The 7,638-nt window shown below is 35.6% G+C and overlaps 1 long non-coding RNA gene across 1 annotated transcript; it reads right to left on the reverse strand.

The window, feature by feature from the left end:
• Positions 1–733: 733 nt before the first annotated feature.
• On the reverse strand, positions 734–4,510 carry LOC140894407 (uncharacterized). Its single transcript, XR_012153815.1, has 5 exons — positions 4,316–4,510; positions 3,873–3,907; positions 3,051–3,169; positions 2,006–2,133; positions 734–824 (listed from the first exon to the last, which is right to left on the reverse strand). It is a non-coding gene; the product is annotated as an uncharacterized lncRNA (long non-coding RNA).
• Positions 4,511–7,638: the final 3,128 nt, after the last annotated feature.

Here is a 7,638-nt window from a genome sequence, read left to right on the forward strand (position 1 = left end):
TCTGCGATGGTCCACCCAATAGCAGTCTTGTGTTCCTTCAATACACTACAAGAAAAATGCAAAACGACAACGGATTTTATCCGTTGTCGTAGGGGGGATAAAACCGTTGTAATTGTAGGCGTTGTAAAAAGCATGCCCTACGACAATGGTTTATATCCGTTGTCTTTGGTAGTATACCACAACGGTTTTGCAACAGTTTATACCCGTTGTCGTATGTCTCCAAATACAACGGTTCTGCAACAGTGTAAATCCGTTGTCTTTTGTGTAAGACAACGGTTTTGCAACAGTGTAAATCCGTTGTTGTTTGTGGCTTACGACAACAGTTTTGCAACAGTGTAAATCCGTTGTGTTTTGTTGTTTACGACAACGGTTTTGCAATTGTGTATATCAGTTGTCTTTGGAGTCGTTTTGCAACATGTTAAATTTGTTTTCGTTTACTGGAACAAAAAATTTTATATTATCCGACCACATGTTAAAACCGTTGTCTTTAATGAATCTTCATACGAACTATAATATAAATAAAGAAACCAATATAAAATAAAATATTTACTACATTCAATCCATGAAAATGTTATCTTCAAGTTCCAAAAGAGTTACACACATCTAATTTGGAAGATAATGCCATGTAATCGAAACTCAAAATATCCCAGCTAATAAGATAATGTAACGAAAGTAGTAGTTCCAAAGGATAGTCATATCAAAACATAAATCATATGTTCTTGATAACGATGTTCACGACATGACTTATACGCATTACCAAGGCGATCTGAAACACAACTCAATCCTTCTTGCATCAAAACCCTTATGCATTACTCCCGGGTTTCCTACAAGAAAAAACATTTTTAATTCAAAATTTGTGAGAATGCAGAAGAGACCATCTTTACAAATTATCAACACAAACTTAGACCAATTTAAAAACATGGAATCCAATCACAAATAGCAAAATAATATCTCGCTTGCTATGGGAAAAAAAGAAAAGAAAAAAACTCAGCAACTCCAAAGGGAAGGGCAATGCACATCAAGAGGATTTATTCAACTCATTTAGCATTTGTGATAAACAACTGTCATTCGCCAATTGCTCGGAAAGCATCACAACAATCTTTCTTAGTTGTATTAACAATTTTGAATATAAGTTTGAACATCAACAATTGATTTCTCAAAGATAAAAGAAAGCAATCACAAGAATATGAAAAAGACTTGAAACAGGAATTTATCACATCAAGGTTCCTATCATCAATATCACATAGCATACAGAAAGAAAATGATAAGCACAAAACACGTGCAACACATGGTTTGAATGAGGCAAAATATAAAATGCCAAGTAGATAGATCAACTGCCGCCACAAGAAAGACTCCTAAAATAATACCTCATTGTACCAAATATATTAATCAAAATAAACTTTACATAAAAAAAAACTCAAGTTTTAAAGTTGTATATTCCTTTTACTCGTTTACTACTTTAATATGTTGCATTTAGGAAATAATAATAATAATTTAATATTAAAAATTGATGCACTACTGTACATCAAAGCTAGAAATGATCTATTCTACTAATTCTTAGGTACCGCATGCGTCGCGACACCAATAAGAGAAACATCAATAACACAACTTAATATGCAGTCCTACATACATACATACATATATGTATATTATTCTAATTCCAAATATTCTGTCTATTTTCCGTATTTAATATTGATTTATCTATTTTTTATCAATATAATCTCATAATATAAACGTTGTCAATGAATCCATATTTTTAATTCACTAATTTTCACTTCTGCTTTTAGTGATTTTTACTCTATTCTAACGTAACATCGAAAAACTAACATAGTAAGCTAGCCTAAAGGTAGTGAACTCCAAATTTATTTTACTCGAAAATTATAACAATATGCAATGATAATATGATTTTCAGAAAGTCACGCATATAAAGTACAACTCTTTAGAGAACCATCATTAATCACCAACACTTTATGTGCAGGGAACTTAAAAAAAGAACAAGACTAACCCTTCACATTGTAGATCCCCGGGCCTGGAACTATCTTCTCCCGTGGATTTCCTGATTGTCTCTCAACCAATTGGTCTTTTGCAATTTGCAAGTCCCGGCACTCAGCAGAGCAAAATGCACAAAGGTTGCTGAATCCAATTGAACACATATTGGGCAATTCTAATGCGTAGAAATATATATAATCTAGAGGATCTTGGTCGGACAGTTTTGTACATGACATTCATAATAAGAGGTGCATTAATAAAGCAGAAAAGTAAAAAGATTGAATCCCTTTATAGTGCCAACAAATTGATTCATCAAGTTTCTGCGGAGATGCTGGATTAGACAAAATGGGATTTTATATCTTTGATCAAATGATGACAAGACAAAGATAGATTATTTTCAAGTTGAAAACTTTTGAACACCATATTGGACCACCTAAATCCTGATGAAGAAATAAAAATCAGGATATATTCTTGGAGGGCAAATAGCATATAACATATAAACTGAATGATCTTTCACGATCCTCTGCTTTTAAAAATCAGGCGTAAAGCCCCCGCAAAAGGGGTAATGTAAATAAATATTCCTCTTTTTTTAGAACATGTGATTTTAAAAGGCTATGAATTTTACATAGGGGAGACCAAGTTAATTGACTTATAAGATGATAAATTCCTTAGTAATCGGGAAGCAATAAAATAGGAAGATCAAAAAATGGATAAACAAAGTATACAACAGCGAGAGCAAAAAATGTATCTCTAAAAAAGTTGAAGCATAAAAAAAAAACAGAAACAAAAAAGTACAGTTCCATGATCTTTTCATACTATTCAGAGTTAGAAATAAATCATCAATCATCAATTACACACATTCCCTAGCAAGTTCCCTTTACCTATACATGAAGAGACTTGGCAAGGTTTTCGTTTTAATTTATTTTTTCTCTAATAGTTTAATAAGCACTAGTCACTACCAATTTAAATCACTCAGGATCCTTAGATGAAATTAATTGATAGAATGAGCTTCACAATCAACAATTTTTTGAGGCGTAACTAAAGATTTAGGGAACTAATACCAGAGGTAGCATAGCCATAACTAGGCACCAGCCAATGGACTGACTTATGCATCAAAAACCATTCTCTCTAATATCACAAATCAAACCCAAAATGTTCATAATTGCCTTTAAACCATAACCTGCCAAGAACAAAAAAATTCATCACCCCACTTGCATGCTGATAAAACTCAACACATACGATTGATTAACATTACTTTCTATCAACAGTTGACACTGGAACATAAGACCTCCGTGAAAGACATGTAGGATTGCAAGTAATTATATGATCAAATAGAGATCAGCCATATGGTGTTTGTAAAATAGAATAAAACCGCACAAGCACAGAATCATAGCAGCAAAGATCGTTAAGATCACTCCACCAGACTACCAAAACACATAAAAAATCATTAAATAACTGAAAAAACTCTCTAGGATGAGTAGCACTACATTTTACTTGCATGAACAGATGGCACTGAAACAAGAAATACAATAGCACCACGACCTCTCAAACAAATCCAAGTCTAAACTCGTAATAAATGTCTGGAATCAATTCTCACAGATCAACCATTTTTCTCTCAAAATTCAAAGCAGTAACAGTCCAATGAAAACTCATAATCAAGCCCAGCTGGAAAAAAAATTTATTTGACATTCTTCCGCAAAGAACAGTACATACGCACACATGCTTGAGATATAAAAAACAGCAAGAACGTGAACAAAACCACAAACTCTGCCAAAAAACGATAGAATCGCGTAAAGCACATCCAAACCCCACAAAAAACCATCAAGCACATTATTAATTCCAAACAAACAACTAACAAGAAAATCATAAGACCAATTGCTGACCCGTTGATGCAGCTCTAAACTAAGGCCCTAAACCCCTGCAGACACAACCAAAACAACAAGATTCAGAAGCGTAAAAATAATTAAATCTGCAGCATAAGTAACGTTATTTGAAAGAAATTAGAAAATAAAAATTCATACTCCTTCGAGAAAAATAATAAAATAAAAATAGAAACCATACCGCCGCGGCTGGCGGGTGGTGTCGAAATCTCTATAGGTCTTGAAAAATTGAGGTAAATAAAAGGAAAATCGGAGCAAAGATTAGGAGAAGACAGACCTCAAGAAGGAACCCAAAAAAAGAACAGAAAACATACGTATTCAATATTTAACCCCTTTTCTCTACCCATTCACCGAAAGCCCAAACAACAGTAAACGTAGACCTCAGCATCTAATAAAAGACCACGAAGCAAAAAAACGAAGCAAGAGAACGAAGAAACAAAACTTACACAGTGATGGTCGCGACAGTGCAGTTTCGATCCAAGCTGTAAACTCGAGATTGAAGTCACGATTGGAGTTTTTAAGGCTTGGGCTAGCTGAAAGAAGGTCAGACGACCAGTTTCTGGCGATCGATCGGCGTCTAGGGCGCCGGAAATGAGCTGGATTGAAGGGGCGACGGGTTGGGGCTAGGGATTGGGTTTCTTTTTTTTTTTTTTCCATTGTTTCTTCTCTTAAACCACTCAAGCGTGTAGTAGGTTATTATATAGGTGTAAATTTTTTTAAAAAATAAAAACAAATAAAAAATATCAACGACAACGGATTACAAAATGTGTTGTCATAGACGCCAAAAAGAACGCACATTGACAACGGTTAATTAAAACCGTTGTCATAGGTTAAAAAAACCCGCTCATAAACAACGGTTTTTTAAAACCGTTGTCTTTGACATATATACGACAACGGTTTTTTAAAAACCGTTGTCGTTTTTAATTAAAATACGGCCAACGACAACGGTTTTTGTAAAAACCGTTGTTAAAAATCAAAAGACAACAGTTTAGATATAAAACCGTTGTCTTTTTAGTGTGGTTAATTAACATATTTGTTGTAGTGATACTTTGATGAGTTTCTCCTTTTGTTAGACTTCCAAACTGTTAGAGATGATAACTGACAATGTTTCTCCTTCTCCAAGGAAAAAATATTTAAGATGATTGGGAAACATTTTCAGCTCAATAACTGGCGCATGCACAACAGATGGAAGACGCCGAGTATTAAATAGAAATTGGTAAAGAGAGGTAAGCAAGATTACCTAATTGAGGTAGCTCAGGGGCACTGTTCAGAATGTTCAAAATTTCTTTCACTTCTTCATTGCAACCAATCCCATCATCATCCTGCTGAATGAGTGCTATAATAGCCACCTCTAGCTCATATTTTCTTGAATGCTCCAAACACTCTTGTGCCAAGTAGTCCACAATATCAACAGAATAAACACAATCATCACTTTTAGGAAATTTCATGGCATCATAGATATTAAACTTTACAACCTCACCATCAAATTCCATAGTAAGTGTGCCACTGTGAACATCAATTTTAGTCATCGACGTTTTAAAAAATGGTCTGCCTAACAGAATTGGACTATTTTTATCACATTTTTCATGTCGAGCACATAAAAATCAGCAGAAAACACCAAATTATTCACTTGCACTAATACATCTTCTACTAATCCCCTAGCGTATGCATTAGACCTATCAGCTAACTGTATGACAATTCTAGTTTTATTCAAAGGACCAAGTTTCAAAGATGCATAAATGGAATACGACATAACATTAATCGATGCTCCTAGATCTAACATGGAATTCTCTAGTCTAACATTCCCTATAGTGCATGAGATAGAAAACATACTTGAATCCTTGCATTTAGCAGGAAATTTTCTTCGGATCACTGCAGATACATTCTCACCCAACTCCATTTTTTGACATCCCTTCAACGTCTGTTTCCTCTTCTCCGTGCACAATTCCTTCAAAAACTTTGCATATCGAGGTACCTGCTTAATAGCATCTAGCAATGGAATGTTTAACTTGAATCTACGAAAAGTTTCATAAAGTTCCTTAATCTCTTCATCTTTTCTAGACTCCTTAAGTGCTAAGGGAAAAGGGGCTACAGGCTTATATTCAGAGAGAGGAGAGAACTTACCTTTTGGCACTTCTTTCTGAGTTGCTTCTTTATCATCCACTTTTTACTCTTCATTTTTCTCCTTCTTGGACGAAGCATCAACTTTATTCTCCTTGACTTTAGACTCCTTCCCATTCCTTAGAGTAATTTCACTTGTGTTCTCCCTTGGGTTTGGAACTGTTTGGGATGGTAAAGCATTGGAATATTGTGTTTCCAACTTGTTGATTGCATTGGCAAGATGTCCCATCTGGTTATTCAAGTTTTGGATACTTGCTCGGGTTTCCTTTTGGAAAGTCAGAGTATTAGTTGCAAGATCTTTAACTATATTTCAGAGAAACTCACCTGGTGCTAGAATTTTAGGATGCTGTTGTTGTTTAGGATAAAATGGCCCGTAAGCTTGATCTACGGTTGTGCCAGAGTTCCAGGTTGATTCGCTGGAGGGTTTCCATATCTCAGATTTGGATGATCCTTCCAACCTGGATTGTATGTGTTGGAGTACGGATCATACTTCCGCTGTGGTGGTCCAGGAAATCCGCTAGGAGCATTCACCTGTTCAACCGATTCTTATTGAAGTGTGGGATACATGTCAGTTGCATGTCCCACTGCAGTGAAAATTCCACATGTCTTTGTAGTCTGTCCATTCCCTATAGCCATTTGATGTACGAGAGATGTCAGTTCAATCAATTGTTGCTAAAGGGAAGAGACATTTACCTCATTATTTTTCTTAGGTTCATGATCACTCATGTTGGTGCCAAATTGTTGAGAATTGGCCGCCATATTCTCGATTAAGTTCCTTGCTTGTACTGGAGTTTTGTCCAGAAAAACTCCTCCACTGGCCGCATCTAACTTACTCCTGTCATGGGGTAACAAACCTTCATAGCAATATTGAATTAACAGGTTTTCACTTATCTGATGTTGCGGACAACTAGCACATAGCTTTTTGAATCGCTCCCAATATTCATAAAGTGTTCCCCCGTAAATTGCTTGATTTCATATATTTCTTTCTTGATATTTGCTGCTCTAGATTCTGGGAAATGTTTCTCCAAAAAAATCCTCTTCATTTCAGTCCATGTTGTGATGGATCCCGAGGGTAAATAGTACAACCAATCCTTTGCAGCACTCTTCAAAGAGAAAGTAAAGGCTCTCCGTTGGATCTGCTCCTCTGTTACTCCATGGGGTTTCATACTCGTGCAAACCACATGGAATTCCATCAAATTCTTGTTAGGTTCCTCACCTGCGAGACCATGAAAAGAAGGCAATAAGTGAATTAATCCAGAATTTAACTTAAATGTAGCATTATTTTCTAGAGCAGGAAAATTAATGCATAAAGGTTGTTGATTTGGATCAGGAGTGCCCAGTTGTCTCAGGCTCAGATTTGCGTTGGCAGCCATCTCTTCCTCAGGAATTTTAGTCTGAATTTCGTCCTCTTCTTGTCTCCTACAAGCTTCTCTCCTTCGCCTATGAAAAGTTCTTTCTATCTCCGGGTCGTATGAAAATTTTTATTCAAAAGAGTCACCTGAAAGCATGAACGACTTGAGAAGTACTAGAAACAAAGAAAATAAAATAAAATGAGATTAAACAAAATACATAGAACAAAATAAATTAAACACCGTCCCCGAAAAAGGCGCCAAAATTTGGCAGCGCTCTGTCGTTTCACGCCCAAATT

Source organism: Henckelia pumila, chromosome 4 (genome assembly GCF_033568475.1).
Source record: "Henckelia pumila isolate YLH828 chromosome 4, ASM3356847v2, whole genome shotgun sequence".
NCBI classification, from domain to species: domain Eukaryota; kingdom Viridiplantae; phylum Streptophyta; class Magnoliopsida; order Lamiales; family Gesneriaceae; genus Henckelia; species Henckelia pumila.